Genomic DNA, 15154 nt, shown 5'->3' on the forward strand with positions numbered 1-15154 from the left:
AAAAAAAAAAAAAGTTATATATATATTTGACTGGTTCTGGTTGGTTGAAGATCAGCTATAGAGCAGGATCATTTGCAGTTCACTGAAAACGTGCCGAGAGACCATACTGCCACTATTTATTGCTGCCTATTTGTTTACCATAGCTATATCTCCATCTTCTTCATATGACAAGAGTCACTAGACCAAAATCAACTCTAAATGCGAGCTGCTGATTTCTGGTAGACCTATTTCTTTGGGGAGGGGGTGACCTTGATGCTGAGAGCGTGCTATTTACTCCTGACATTTCTTCCTGGAGTCTTACTTCCCACTGGAGGGGATCTCACGGGAAAAAGGGCTGGGAGGGCTTCCCCACAGTTTCCAATAAACCTCCTATTCAGAGAAGCCCACGCATCTGGTTAAGGTCGCACAACACTCACAAAAAGATCTAAACCACAGCCAGGCTCCTCAGCGCAAGAGATGAGCTTGGAGAAGGAGAAGGCGAGAACATCCATCCTGTCCTGGGACACTGCAGCTTGGGGGCAAGGGAGCATGAGGGTCTTGCACACAAAGGTCGGTGGTTTAGCTCCTATAAAACACATATTATAACGGGGCAATATCCATTACTTAAAATACACCCAAAGTATGTCACGAGCTCAAGCGTCTGTAGGGAGGGAGAGGCCGATGCACGCAGTGCTCTTCACCTCTGCTGGATCCTCTCCAGTCTTTGTGGGCCTTTTCGTGGGGAGGAAGATGAAGATGGGTAAAGAGAAAAGGGTGAAGGGAGACGGAATTAGGGACTGTCAGCCCTGTTCCTGAAGGACAGACCCTACTTCAGGCCTCCCCCCTCTCCCATCTGAAGAAATGCTATAATGAAAATTAGCAGCACCAGGGGCCGTGCCAACCCGGCAGCAATATCCGCCACAGGGACACATCTGGCAGCGTCTTTAACCACACCTCCCTGAGGTGCTCTAAACAAAAAGGAGAAGCCAAAAGCAAACCTCAGATTTACCGACGCCAACATTTCAATTGAGGCAAAATGGGCAAAACCCCATTGCAGACAGTTGAGTTTGGCTCTTTTGTTGCCAAGACCAAAATCTGGCTTAATTACTTCATTTTGCCACACACAAATATTGTGAAGAGATTCTCAGCTCAAATGCCATCTTCACACATTAGCTACCTACTTTTATTATATTCATCTTAATTTTTGGTCTAGGTTATGAATGTATAATCTAAGTCATAACATAAAGGTTCCTCTGTAGCAATAAGAGGTGACATTATAAGACATTACGCTGCAGTTTATAATGCCAGTAGAATAACTTTGCATCAAGGGTTACAACAAAATTCTTGATAGAGAAAAGTGTTATGGGAAGTAATTACTTCCCATACACACTAGCTATTAAATGTTAATAATTCAGATATGATTTCAGGTTTCCTAAAAGACAAGTTGACATAGACAGTATCTGTAATTCTTCTATTTTAGTGGTCAGAGAGAAACGAAAATATCTAGAACATATTTGCTGTTTCTTTTAGATACAAGAAAAGCAAACAAATACAAAATAGGTTGTTTGTGGTAAACGGAAAGAAATCCCTGCTCCTGAGCTTAGATATCAGGTGCGAAACCTCACCTGAGGCACAGCTTGTGTTTCCGCTAATCCCAGAAATATAATTATTTAGACTAGAAACTGCAAGTGACCTGTATCTGTGGAGACAAGAAGAGAAATCTCAGATATACTTAATATATTACATGAAATCCAGTGACAAATGCCCTATAATTATCCCGGGCAGTTGCACTGGTTTCTCAGTTGATTTTAAAGACTAAGCCACCTCCTCTGAATAAAGAAGTATAGCCAGCTACTGGTACATAATTTTTAAAAAAATAGCCCAGTGAATTTGGCTCCCAGCCTATGCTATAGGTTTGCCTTTCTACTCCTGTCAGCTCATCAGCACAGTATGGCGTGAGTGAGGCGAGGGATTTCTGCAGCGTTGTGTCCAAGAAATCTGAGGCACCTTTTTTATAGACAATTCCCCCTTCACAAAATGCTGAGCAAGGAAAGCGTCTACGGAACAGGGATCTGTTACTTTGAGAAGTCATGTGCGAGTTAATATTCGCCTTGCCTGGTCACGGCCTCCTGCTGCAGGAACTCTCCCCATCCTTCCCTGGGTACAAAGCATGGGGAGCAGGAGGGCACCCAAAGCCCGGGATAGTATGGAAGAAACCACGCGGAAATAGCAAGGACTGGCGAAAATGGCCTCACCTTTCCTTGTGAAGACACAGGTCAAGTTGGTGACAGAACTTGAGAAGAGAATGTCACTTGCAAGGACATGTCTTATTTGTCCATCAGCAGCGGTGGTGGAAACCCTAAAAGGTGGCAAATTAGAGCTATGTCAGCAATCTAGACTGCATTTTTGCCACCGGTTGGTGACATCACCTCTGATTGAAAGGAAGGCCAGTAGATTCCTGTGGACACATCAGAAGTTCGGAGCCCTTCCACGGGACAGCCCGGCGTGCTGCTAGTCCCTAAGGAGACCTCACTGCAGAGCACGCCTGCAGAAACCGGTGCCCTTGGCTTAGGGAGAGATCCGTACACCGGCTGCGCTCCGGGCAAGGCCGGTGCCCCAGATGAGACCAGATGGGCTTACGGTGCTCAAGACCTGGAGGTGTTAAACATACCGCTGTTATTCAGGAGGCAGCTAGGCACAATTAGCAGCGTCCAGCTGGAATTAGCATGCAAATTACTGGAGGGGAAAGCAGAGGAGGAACTGGCTTTTCAGGAAAAGGCAAATCTGTATCCACTTTAGAGAGAGTACTTGAGACCCTTCCAGGAAATTCAACATTAAATTGGCTCAACAGGATTCTTTTGTGCAGAACAATAAAACAAAAGAAGGTAAAGCAAAAGAAGGAAGCGTAAGAAGCAGAAAAGGTTGGCATTTTAATGATGCACTTAGCAAGAAGAAAAGCAATTTAAACAGACTTTGCACATGCTTCTTTATTTAAAATAGGAAAAGCTACCAAATCTAGGGGTGGCTTTGGGCGCTTTGAAGGGCAGCTTAAGGAATAAAGCTGGGAGGAGGAGTCCTGGATTCCAGGCCCTGCTCCCAGGACTGTTAATTCCTGAAGGTTTTGGTACCCGGCACTGCAGACCCTTGAGATTCTTTGGAAGTATTTGCTGGAAGACATCATTAATACAGATTATCAAGAACAGAAGGAAATAGATGATTCTGAGGACCTGCTTAATAGGAAAGGCATGAAATTTAAGACAGTGTAAAATACTAAGCAATATATTTTGCAATGAATAACAACCCTGCTGCTAGCAGGAGTCCATCAGCTGGCAACAACCAAGGGGTGGAGACCACCTGGCTCATCAGTGAACTGTAGGCCCTCTCTGAACCACCAGTATGAGACTGCTATGAAAAAAGCAAAAGAGATTCCAAGATGAATCCGGAGAGACGTTTTTGGCAGAGATGGGAGGGAACTGAAAGACTTGGTGAGATCTCATATGGAGACTTACGGTGTTCACACATGCATGAACTAGCACAGGTTCAGGCAACAACTACTAGGAAGAGAAAGAGAAAGGAGAATACCATTTAAAGCAAATGTTTTAGACTATTTAGCTAGAAAAAAAAAGGGTAAGAAGAGATCAGATGATTTCAAGGCATTGTTTCTAGAACTGGTGTTTACCGCAGCTTCTCCTTCTATCTCCTGCACCTAAGTAGAAAACAAAGAGTAGCAGTGGCACAAGAACAAGTGCAGATGGCCATAGATATGTTAGGCTTGAACTCAGAAACAATTGGAAAACCATTAGAAGAAACCTATTAATGGAAATTATTATTTGTTAATCGATTAATATTAATAAAAAATTTTTAATTCCTCTAGAAGTAATAATATGGGACCAAGAAGGAGCTTGACATAATTATGTAAAGAATTACTTCATGGAGACTATGACTACAAAGTCCTTAACTCAGAGGAACAGAAGAGGGCTTTTTCATAAGGCGCACTAGCATTATCCGTACAAGCTCTTTTTTTGTTAGCAGTTTATCCTACAAATCTACCACTCGCACTGCCACGCTCCCCACACTTTACAAATCAGGGAAAGAAAGAGTACAACCTGCATTATTTGATTTCTTTGGTGCCCTCTGCAAGGCACGAAGCTCCACAGCCGCAGCTCACCGTCAGCTCCCGTCCAGGAGTCACGTCCTCCCAGGTTTGCCCCAAGTCATGCAGCACACGGCGTTTATTCCAGCCAGCCAGGGGATGAAAGATGAGCTCACGAGCATCTTCTGGTGTTACAGGACATCTCTCAAAGTGAAACAAACCTCTTTGTCTTCTTGTTCTTTGTTTCATCACAGTGCAAATATTTCACCTCCAATCAGCAGCTCTTCTCAGATCACAGCCAAAAGCCCATCTGGTCTCTTTCCCCTGCTTCTCTATTTCAGACCATGATCTTCCAGGGAGGACATGACCACCTTGGATCCAGCAAGACGCTGAAGGGCATGCTGAGCTTTACACCTAGAAATAATAAACCTGGATTACCGTGCTCAACACTTAAATATAGGTGTTAAGTGTTTTGTGACTGGGTTCTGCATATCTTCATCTAGTCCTCAGAGATGAGGCCTGCTAAAGATATCCCCAGATCTTACTAAACTGCCAAATCTTTTTCCACATATACACTCACACTAAATGCCAGGGGGAAACAACATATGTAGAGGGGAAAAAAGGCACTGTTTTCCCAGAAGCTGTCATACATTATGTAATTTTTCTCACTGAATACCAGTCCGCAGGAGAAGCCCATGCAAACTTACCTCCAACTAGTCCTCAGCAAAGCACGGGTTACGATAGCGTCCCCGAGTCACGCTGTTGTTGGGGACCGAGCCAACAAGCTGCTCCAGGATCAGGCCCTCTTTCTTTGCACCCCCCAGCGCTCCCGTTATTATAATGCCATCTTGTCGAGGACCGACAGCTGGCAAACCAGCAGCAGCGTTTTTCAGCCAGGAACGCCGTGCTGCTACATCTTACGAGACAATAACGAAGAAATATCTGCTTTGGAATGCACATTTCCAATCATTTGAGTGCAATTGTGGGAGAGGCACCTGCTATCCTTGTTGTGCTATTGGTTTCCAAGAGGCTCTTTCATGCTGCTAGCTGCTTGAGCCAAGTTAGTAGCATACCAGAAGCACAACAAAGCAGTTTTGTTTGTCTCTTTTTTTGTTTGTATTTAAATGAGAAAAGAGATGAGGGTTTCATGTTGATGGGTGTATTCAGCTATTGCTGAGACAGCCTGGGGAATTGATCCTTGTGACCAGACGAGGTTTAGGTCCCATGTTGACTGACTGGTACATAGGAATGAGGTGGCAAAACCTGAGCAAATTCAATTTTTCGTTGGATTTCAGGTATTTCCCGTTAGGGCTAACTCCAGCCAGTTTCACTTTTTGAGCTGACACAGAATGCTTCAACCTAAATTTACTTATCAAAGCCCTAGACCACATACCCTTACTGATATATTGCCTCATGGTGTTGTATTTTGGGTTCACATTTCCCCTACATACTGGCCTTCCTGGACAAGCCACGTTGATTTTTACTTTGAATTTTGCAGTGTCAGGAAAAGCCCCTGGCACCTGGGGCCACCAGCTCCCAAACCACTTTGAGGCAATGGGTCATGAGGGTCAATTAACACTGAGCTGAACCAGAAGTAAGATGTTTGGGTGGGCGGGGGGGGGCGGGGGTGGTGTTAAAAAAAACTGAGGTGAGAGAGAAACACCATCAGAGTTGTCATTGCACAAAAAAAAAATCAACTTTTTTCCAGTATTTTGTTTACCAACACAATGGGCAATGAAAGACAGCAAGACAGTACCTGTAACGACTTGTCTAAGTTGTTGGGTGGGGTGTACTGCCGTCCTCTAAACATCATTCCCTGTGCCGGGGGACAGTGCTCCAACTCTCAGACCTGGCCTTTGATGGCCATTTTCTGGCTAAATCCATGTTCTGGTTAACAGCATTGATTTGCCTCAGAACAGTCAATGACCTGGATCATTAATGATGACACTCAGTCTCACCAAAAAAAAAAACCCAAACAACAAAAACCCAACCCTTTAAGGTCCTGTATTTTAACTTTTAAGGTGCTGTATTAGTATATTTTAACATGGGTTGGTTTTCCTGTTGCTTGAATGTCCCCCACCCAGGGGTCCCAGTACAGCCAGCTCCTGGAAGATGGACCACCCTCCTGCGCCTCTGTGCTGTTGCCCATCCCACGGCCAGTCCCGACAACCCCCCATCGTCCAGTCCCACCAGCCACCCCCCAGCTGGCTAACTGTCACCTTCTGTGATATAAGGTACACAAACTAGTAATTTCCTCTCATCAACCCAGAGCCAGTCCATAACAGTATGTTATTATATCCATAATCCATAATGTTATCATCCAGGTCATATTATTAACGATTCCACTCTCCGTCCATCAGAGAAGGTGCAAGACTGGAGTCTCAGTGCAAGTTTAGATGCTTTGTTTTAGGCACTAGATGTCAGTGTTTTACCTATACTTACAGAAATTTTCAGTCATTGTGAATGAAGAGCCCCCAGAAGAGTAAGCGTCTTCCATACCAAGCCCCCGTTCTAAACGCTACCAAACTCGCTTTCCCTCAGGAGGTCAGAGATTTCCAGAAGGAAGTAGCACTTCCCCCCCCCCCCATTTGCTTATGCATAGAAAAATTATTTTTTTTTTAAAAAAGGAGCTGAGTCAAAAAGATGCCTGACACCAAAGGTTTTTTAATTCCTCTTTTGACAGTACCTGACAACATTGTCTAGACTAAAAAAAAAAAGCATACATTTGCTAAGAGCTGCTTAATAGAAGCAGCCAGGATTTCTTAAAATAAGGAATGAAAACATACCCATTCCTTTGAAAATTTGTCTTTTTCTGCATTATCTTATGTTCATCAAGGTTTTGACGTGGAAGAAGAAATCGGATAGTTTTTTAGTTATATGAAAAAGTTTCAGTCTTTTGTTTGAAGCAATTTTACTAAGATCTTTAACTATTCTTATGGTTCAGATAAGAAAATTGGTTCAAAAACATTTTTTAAACATTAACTGAAGATGAAGTCTTCTACAGTTGGTTCATAAAAATATTATAGTCACCTTTCATCTAGATTTGGAATTAGAAAAATGGGATTTCTCATAAAATATAGAGTGATTTTAAAAATTTTAGCCCAGATAAATTGTAGCCAATTTTCACCTCAATATTGGATTAGCAATACGTTACACCATTTAAAATACAGTCATATCCCTTCTCCTTCTGCCTAGATGGTCTGTCTGCGTGACTAAAGGAATGTGGATTTACAAAGTCCTGGGACGGCAGGGAAAGGGAGGAAAATAGCTCACCGCTCCATAAATCCTCCTTCTGTTTCTGTCTCAATACAAAGAAAACTAGTTCAGCATTACCAAATTTGCACCTTTAACTCAAAACCTAACAATTCCTTACACTTTTTAATTAATGTATCAGCACACTTGCTACCCAGCCTTGGATGTACTTGGAAGCATGTCCCACCTTAGCTTGGCTAAGGTCAGTACTAAGAGTTATGGTGGTTACAGACAGGAGAGACACTCTGCATTAACACCGCTGTATGGTGAGATAGAGATACGTCCTAAGCCTGAGTAAAAACCTGGTAAAAAGAAACATCTTCTCTAGTTGTCTGGAAGTTTAGGCAGGATTTTGAGGCTGCACATGAACTTCTGCTTTCCAGCTCAGATTTACTGCACACCGCAGGACGACAACTCTCCTTGACCAGCTAGCTTGCTGGTGCATTTGCCTTGGCATACATTCAAACTGCTCCTAAATAACACTTTTGCATTTAGTCACCCAGACAAGACAAGACAAAGCAGAGTCTGCATAATCACAAGCCACCCAGGTGGATCTACTGAGACCTTTTTCCTTACCGTGAGCACTCCAGGAAGACTTCTAAACTAAAAAAAAAAACCAACCAACCAAGCAAACAAACAAAAACACAACTGGTCCTTTCTGCCAGGCCAGACTTGGCCAACTGAGTTGGCCTTTAGGCTGTCACCACTAGAGGTGGCAAGAAGGGGCACAAGAAACAAGCAACAAAGCTGGATTTCTCCAGCTGTTAGCCAACAGCTACCAGTGTCACTGAGACAGTTTCCACATGAATTTCTGTGCTCTCTTTTATTTGGACATACCAGAGGATTTAGTAGCCTTCAAAAAATAAGCCACACACCTAAAAACAGGAGAAGTCTGTGCACAGAGATGCCCAGAACTGGCCAGTGCCGTAGTCAGAGCACACATTTCTTCCTTTGGGGTAAAGTTTGGAACAGGCAATGTGAATACTAATTTTTCTCCCTTTCCAGGGTGCAAGGCTACATCCATCCTCCTCTTGCACTACATCCATTCCTCCTTGCTGCTGTATTCAGCTCGGCCATTTCTCCCTCACTTTTTCCCAGCTGCCACTACCTTTTTTCCCCTCCCAGCTCTCTCTAGTGGGACCAGTTTCACCCCAGCAGTGTTCAGCTACTTTGGCTCTGCTCTGTATCACATTTCAGCGACAGCGTAACGAGCTGCACTAGCAAGATGTGTCTCAGTAGCAGGTGACCACAGCAATGGGCTGCTCTTTGCAATGGATGGACGCATGCGTGGACCACCCTTTTCTGAGCTAGCAGGGCTTAGCATGTCCTTGCAACCAAATGCAGCACAGCCTCAGAGAGTATCTCAGGTCCCCAGAGCAGCATGGCCACGTATATTTGGATTTTGGTTTTCAAGTCCAAAGTTGAATATTCTTGTTAAATGAAAGTGTCGGCTACGGATGCTTATTCGCCATGAGGTTACTGCTTAGTTACAGTTTCCTCGCAAATCATCTTGTGTGTGGCTGCCTTACACCGGTGAAAATTACATCCACCTGCAATCAAGTTTTGCATTCCTTAAAGATGAGCATTTCTGAAAGAAAGGCGTGAGCAGATTGCTGTGCAGAACATTGGCCTGACTGGGACTGCGATTAAATGCAAAGGCAGCTTAAATTAACCCATGCAGCCTCCCGAGTCGCTGCTGGGTACCAACAGCTCCAGGAATTAGCAGTGGGCCCCCTCAGTGGGCTGTAGTCCCATTTCCAACAGATCACCTTCCCGTTCCACTTTGCTTGCTCCCACTGACAAAGGGCTGAAGGAGATCAGCCTCACCACTCACTCTTCAACCACTGAGGTGCTCTGAGCCGGACAAGCATATCAGACCCTTAATTGCAGCTTGGAGTACTCACATGTTAGGGGAAAAAAAGAAGTACCTAAACTGAATGAGTAGCAGACAGACACTCAAAGAAAGGTGAAGAACACTTGCAAATTTTGAAGGCAAGTTTTGTGTTTTCTTTTGCTCATCAGTATCTATATGCTCTATTTCACCTTATCCGCATTGATTGAACCAGAAATTGTGCACTGTCAAGTAGGCATAGCAAAGAAATCCCCCCTTTTTAAGGCTACCTATGCATTAAGCTCAGTATGGAAACTGAAGTATGTAGCACTAGCTGTACTCAACGGCAGCATAAGGGCCTTGGGGGGAAAGGTGGGGGAGTACCTTCGCTGTAGGAAGATTGGAGTTAATCTTGTTATGTCACTACTCATAAACGAGGTGTTGCAAAGGTCGTACAGATTCCGAGCTAGTGCAGAAAACTGTAAAACTTCACTGAAAGGACAAGGGATATACTCATATTTGAAATTAAATCTAAGGCTAAGCTGCCCTCTAGAAGAATATATCAAGGACCTTTACACTTCAGATGTAGCTGGTAATGATACAACAAAATACAATGCTACATTTACAGCTTATTTTTAGACGAAGCCTGGCCAAAAGAAAAAAAAAAATCCAATTTTCTGGTCTACTTCCCGAAGAATAAAAAAACCCTATCAGTGACCATCTAATGATCCGTCTCATTTCAAACACTGAAAATTCATTAGTGTTCTTCCAGCCTCATGAATCCAGGCCTTGCATCAGTGCAGGATGAACAAGTCAAAGTAAATCTAATCACTCTGCATTGCATTATACCACGACACCTGTTAAGGAAGATTGGCACCCATTACTTGTGCTTGGCGGAGGCTTTTTCTCAAAGAGGAAAGCATATGCTGAGCAGGAAACGAGGAGACCCAGAAATAGCAGAATACGACGGAAGTGAACGAAACAGTAATAGTTTCCCTTTTGAACACAGAACATGGCTTTTGATTTAAAAGCTTTTGACACAACAAAGAAGTTTCTCCTAAGAAATAGATGCACATGCTGAAAAGTATGCTGTATCATTGCTTTCGGAGCTCAGTTTTCCCACTCACCCAGCAGGCGACTGTGAAAATCTCTTCCCAGACTTCTTTTGTTGTGCTGGCTTAACAAAAGCTCTACGGGTCACCATTAATTGGAAGGAAAGAGAATATAAATTGACATTTCAACTTTCGGATTGGCTGGAAGCCATAAATCAAATGATCAACCACAAATCACCTTTAGATCCTAGGACAAAATATCAATTTGTTCTGGCGAAATCCATTCTGCATTAAAAAGTCAAGTCAGCTTCCCGAGAGAGAAAGGAGGCAGAAGACGGATACAATCCGCGAGGAGTTTATTTTTAAACCGTGTCGGGAACTACTTGTCAGCATCTGGCACGCGGTTTGCTAAGGCCAGGACTCCCACCGACATCAAAGATGCCGGATCAGAACAAAGCGCTGCGGAAAGAAAATTGTGACTACATTGGTGGTTCTCGCTTAAAACAAAGTGCCCAAACCTCTGAATGAATAAGTCATCAGCTATGAACCTTTGGTTTTGCAGCCACTGCTACCAGGCAATGCTGAACTAACCCACGTACTACTCGCTTGTCGTAAGCTTTTACTTACAGTCCAGCTAGTTGTGGATAAAATTGATCAAGAGCCCTCAGCGGTGCCACCACCGTCTAAAGATGCTGTTCATGAAAAGATCTTCCAGCGTGAACACCACCAAAGAAAGAAAGAAGTAAATACCAACATGTATCTGCGGAAGGTAGAAATCAGTGCTGCTCTGGGCAACTCAGTTATGTTGGTTTGAAAACATATGTAGTTTCATTCTCTCCTTTTAAGGTGTTGCTCAAAAATCCCGCTAAAGTCCCCTGCAAATAGAGAGGACTTATGTTCTTGCCTGGTCTCAGAAATCAGCAATGGTTTTGTCATTGATTTCAATGAGAAAAAAAAGACGACTCCTCTGTCTCATTAAGCTATAGATTCTGAATCATTTTATATACAGCCATTAATGGCTGTAATTTCAGCCAACTGCTACATATTTTTAAGTGTTTTATGTTTACACTATAACTTAAAAAGGTTCTCCCCCCTTCTATGACATTCAACACCATCTCTCTTTATTGCAGTACTTCAGAAAAGGGCCACTTTCCACAGAACCATATGCAATTAATACTGGGTGAGTAGCCAAATTTCCACCAGCTCAAAAGCACATTTCTATGCCATTAGGCGTTTCTACTGAAGACCCCCCTCACTGACTCCAGAGACAGAGCTGCAAAGGGACAGGACTCCAAGTAAGCTGGCTGGGTGCGGTCTTAAAAAGGGACGGGAAGGCGACAGTTTGCAAGGCCGAGTTCAAAAACAGTGATCTGAAATTGGCCTAAAGTGCCAATACCGAGCTAGTCCTCAGACTTTAGCCCACCACTCACGTTTGCACTCATCTATTGTACTGCAAGTTCAATATCTTCATTTGTTTTGAGTCATTTGGGAATCCGCTGTTTCTTACATGAACCCCAAATGTCTGAGAAACAGATGGAGTTTGGACCAGCTCCGTTGTGACAGCTTTCCCTGTGTTGCCTTTGCCAAAAATTCTGCATCAGACAGTTCTCTAAGGGAGCCGTTAACACAGGAGATACCCAGAAGGGGACTGGCTTGCCCACAGGAGCTCTTGAGGAGTTTCGGTAATCCAGTTTCAAAACCTAGCTGCGAGGGATCACATTTCCAGGCTTACCTGCATGCCTATTTGAAGGATGTGGGCACACTCCTACATCCTTTGGGTAGCTGTACAATTACCAGTTCATTATCAGCGTCTGCAAATACAAAGTTGGCTTGCAAATACTTGCATAGATCTCCTTCTGAAAAAGCTGCTCTTTCTGTATTACGTGACTAGGTTGCTCTTTATTTAGCAACCACTGTACCTGTAGTTTATTCTAAAAACAAAGGCAAATATATTTTTTCCTTCGGGTTTTGTTATTCATTTCACCTGGATTGCTGGCATCTTTTAGGCAATTACATAATTACCTATGCAGCCCAGAGTGGCCCCACTTGTATGGGAGCTCAAAGGGGCTTGGGCAGCACAGGACAGTCTATCAGCTGCTCATTCGGCCCGTCCCAGTATTCCCATTCCTGGCAGTGGACATGGTGTGCAAACTCAAGTGACACATACTCCCGCACACATTTTAAGTTACCTGTTCACTGAAATATACTCCCTTCCCCTTTTGTTTCTAGTACACAAGCTTTCGGGATACTTATCACTTTCTCAGACATGCTGAATGCTTTGACTTAATAGTTTTTGACTGCATATGCATATGCAGTCAAAAACTGACTGCAGGAGTCTGAGTATTTAGGCTTTGCTGTTGATTGAATTGGGTGAGCTGGGAGAATTTCTATTTTCTATTCTGTAACTTCTCCAGTATTGGAATAGAATTTCAAATATTCATGTAATTAGCTACATTTTAAGATTGCTTGGACATGGACAATTTTACTCTGAGGCAGTGCTGGGTTTGGACAAGTTCTCAAACATCTGAATCAGACAGAACAAGGACAAAGGGACAAAAGCATATTCAGAAATTGCAGAAATACCTTTGTCTTCTTCCCATCTCCATACGTCCAAAGCAGCCTGGGAACGTAGATACCTAGTTCTTCCCTGGGAAGAATTAAAATCAGCCCCTTATGGCATCATATTATGATCCGTCAATTTAATGCCACTATCATCAATCAACTCTAGGAAAGCCATGAGAGTTGCCATTTCCCATGTCTGAGTCAATAGCGGTGCTGGGAAACACATCCAGCATTTTCTAGATTCTCCATAGGGCTCCTGCAACTCTTGAGCTGAAGAGGGGAAGTTTCTCCCCGTTCAGCACAAGGCACACACAACAATTTTCCCTTGAAGAAAACCAACATACTTTGATAATGCTCTTTCCTTGGCAGTCTTCCAAATGCACTGCTGCAGGGGGCAATAAAAAAAGAAAGTTATGAAAGAATAGCCAGATGAATTTTGCCAGGGGAACAGTCTTTGGTCCCTTTTGGCGTCCAGGGGCTGATAATCTGTTAAAGGTCTTCGGAGAGCTACACAGCAGAGTCACACAGTGAAGGCAAACGTTGTCCTGCCTCTTTGCGTGGGCAACCCTGACTGAGTTTTGTCAGCCATGGCAGACCATATTGTGAACTACGGTTAATTTTAAAGAAAACAGAATGGATAATTTCATGCCCTGTTAAACCAATAATTTCATTCTGCATTGCTGGACTTGGGCAATGTTGTTCTCATCTCCACTCAGCTTTCCACAGTCTCATACCCGTTACTGCAGAGCGGTATTAATTAAATACGAATGTTCTCCTCATCGAAGTGCTGACTAAGGAATGTCAAGTCCTGTCTCCTCAGATGCTAGAGGGGGCCCATTAGGTTATCTAAACACTTCCAGAAAGTACTGCAATGTACTGCAAATTGCAGCATTGTGAGCAGACGCTCCAGGCACTCTTATCCACAAGCTTCCAGTCATGTTTCAAGCACCGCAGTGCCTCATAGGATATCTCTGTAAGTACTGATACGGGCTCGCCCCTCCGACAGCTTAAAGCCAGAACACGCTATTTCCGTCAGCCTTTGACACTGACACGAAACAGGAGAGAAACCCATATCCCAGCCATGTAACGGAGACCTCGTACCTCGCGCTGCATAGCAAGGTGCTTCCTCGCCCATCGCTGCACCTTCGGAGCAGGCTGCAGGGAAAGCCAGACCCAAACCAGCTGGTCTCCCTCGCCCAAGGAGCTGTTTTAAGAGGTGAAGGACCTGAGTTTCAGAAGTCGCATCTTCACGGCTTTGAGGATTGCCTACAGAGAGGCTGAAATCCTGAGACCACAGCCAAGAACACACACCGACATCGCCCAGCTTAAAGCTCGCACAGACAGCCAAGAGTGAATGAATGAACACCAAAACCAAATGAATGAACGATCCCTCTCTCTCCTGTCACCCACACACAGCTCACTACATTTTACCATTAGGTACTTTCCAAATAGTTTTCACCTGCCACCAGCTCCCAGTGAGGAGTCCCAGCCTTTCCTCCCTTTCTCCTATCTTATATGCCCCCACTTTTTGCACTGCAGGTCAGTAAGGCCTACTAGAAGTCTCTCAAAGCCAGGGACACATGTCCCCATGGCTTTTTCAGCCTTACTGTGGCAGGCCACTTGTCTCATTCTGGGGAGTACGAGGAAAATTAATGGGGAAAAGAACATACATCTAACAGAGTAAGAAAAACACTCTTTGCAACAGAAGGTAAAAAGAAATTTTGAGAGTGTCGTTCCCTGCAAAAACAAAGCTGTTTAATTACAAGCCTAGCTTCTTCAGCATAAGACATTTCAGTGGAAAGGTTATCAGCCCTACCTGGAGCTTCAAGAAACTGGCCAGTATTTCTGCCACAGGCTCAGGAGCACAGCTGTAAAGAGAGCGCATGGTTTACTGAATATCTGAAATGGAAGGCAGCTGCAAGCTATTTAAACCACATAAACAGCTCTGAGCCTCTCTGGCTGAGATCCAAGCGGGGCTCTACAACAGGTAATAGCACCTGAGAGATTTTTCAAGACTCATAGGGAAGTGCCACTGAAAATTTAGGGTCTCAGTCCCAGGGAAATGAACCCATCTATTCTGTTTGCCAGAACCAGGCACAGTGAGGTGGGTTTCCCATAAATCTTCAGTATTGCTACTGCATCAGCTGATGTCAGCAAGTATCACCCCCGCTCGGGAGATGGCCTTTGCTCCTGAGCCCCCCCGGGACGGGAACTTAGCCGCAGATCTCCTCCAGTCCCACTGTGCATTCAGTTCCCTCCGAAAGTGGGTGCAAGTTTTTTAAAGTCAGCTTTACAGTTTCTCCCACAGTGGCCCCTTTCAATGTATGCAAGTAGCTTAAGGCCTTATTTTTTAAAGCATGTTTCCGAGCCTGTTTATAAGAATGA

General features: G+C 44.0%; 1 long non-coding RNA gene across 1 annotated transcript; it reads right to left on the bottom strand.

The window, feature by feature from the left end:
- Positions 1 to 2: 2 nt before the first annotated feature.
- LOC135328891 (uncharacterized) lies at positions 3 to 14634 on the bottom strand. The gene is made up of 4 exons (XR_010390055.1): positions 14586 to 14634; positions 4086 to 4486; positions 2235 to 2338; positions 3 to 565 (listed from the first exon to the last, which is right to left on the bottom strand). It is a non-coding gene; the product is annotated as an uncharacterized LOC135328891 (long non-coding RNA).
- Positions 14635 to 15154: the final 520 nt, after the last annotated feature.

This window comes from Dromaius novaehollandiae, chromosome 7, assembly GCF_036370855.1.
Source record: "Dromaius novaehollandiae isolate bDroNov1 chromosome 7, bDroNov1.hap1, whole genome shotgun sequence".
Classification (NCBI taxonomy): Eukaryota; Metazoa; Chordata; class Aves; order Casuariiformes; family Dromaiidae; genus Dromaius; species Dromaius novaehollandiae.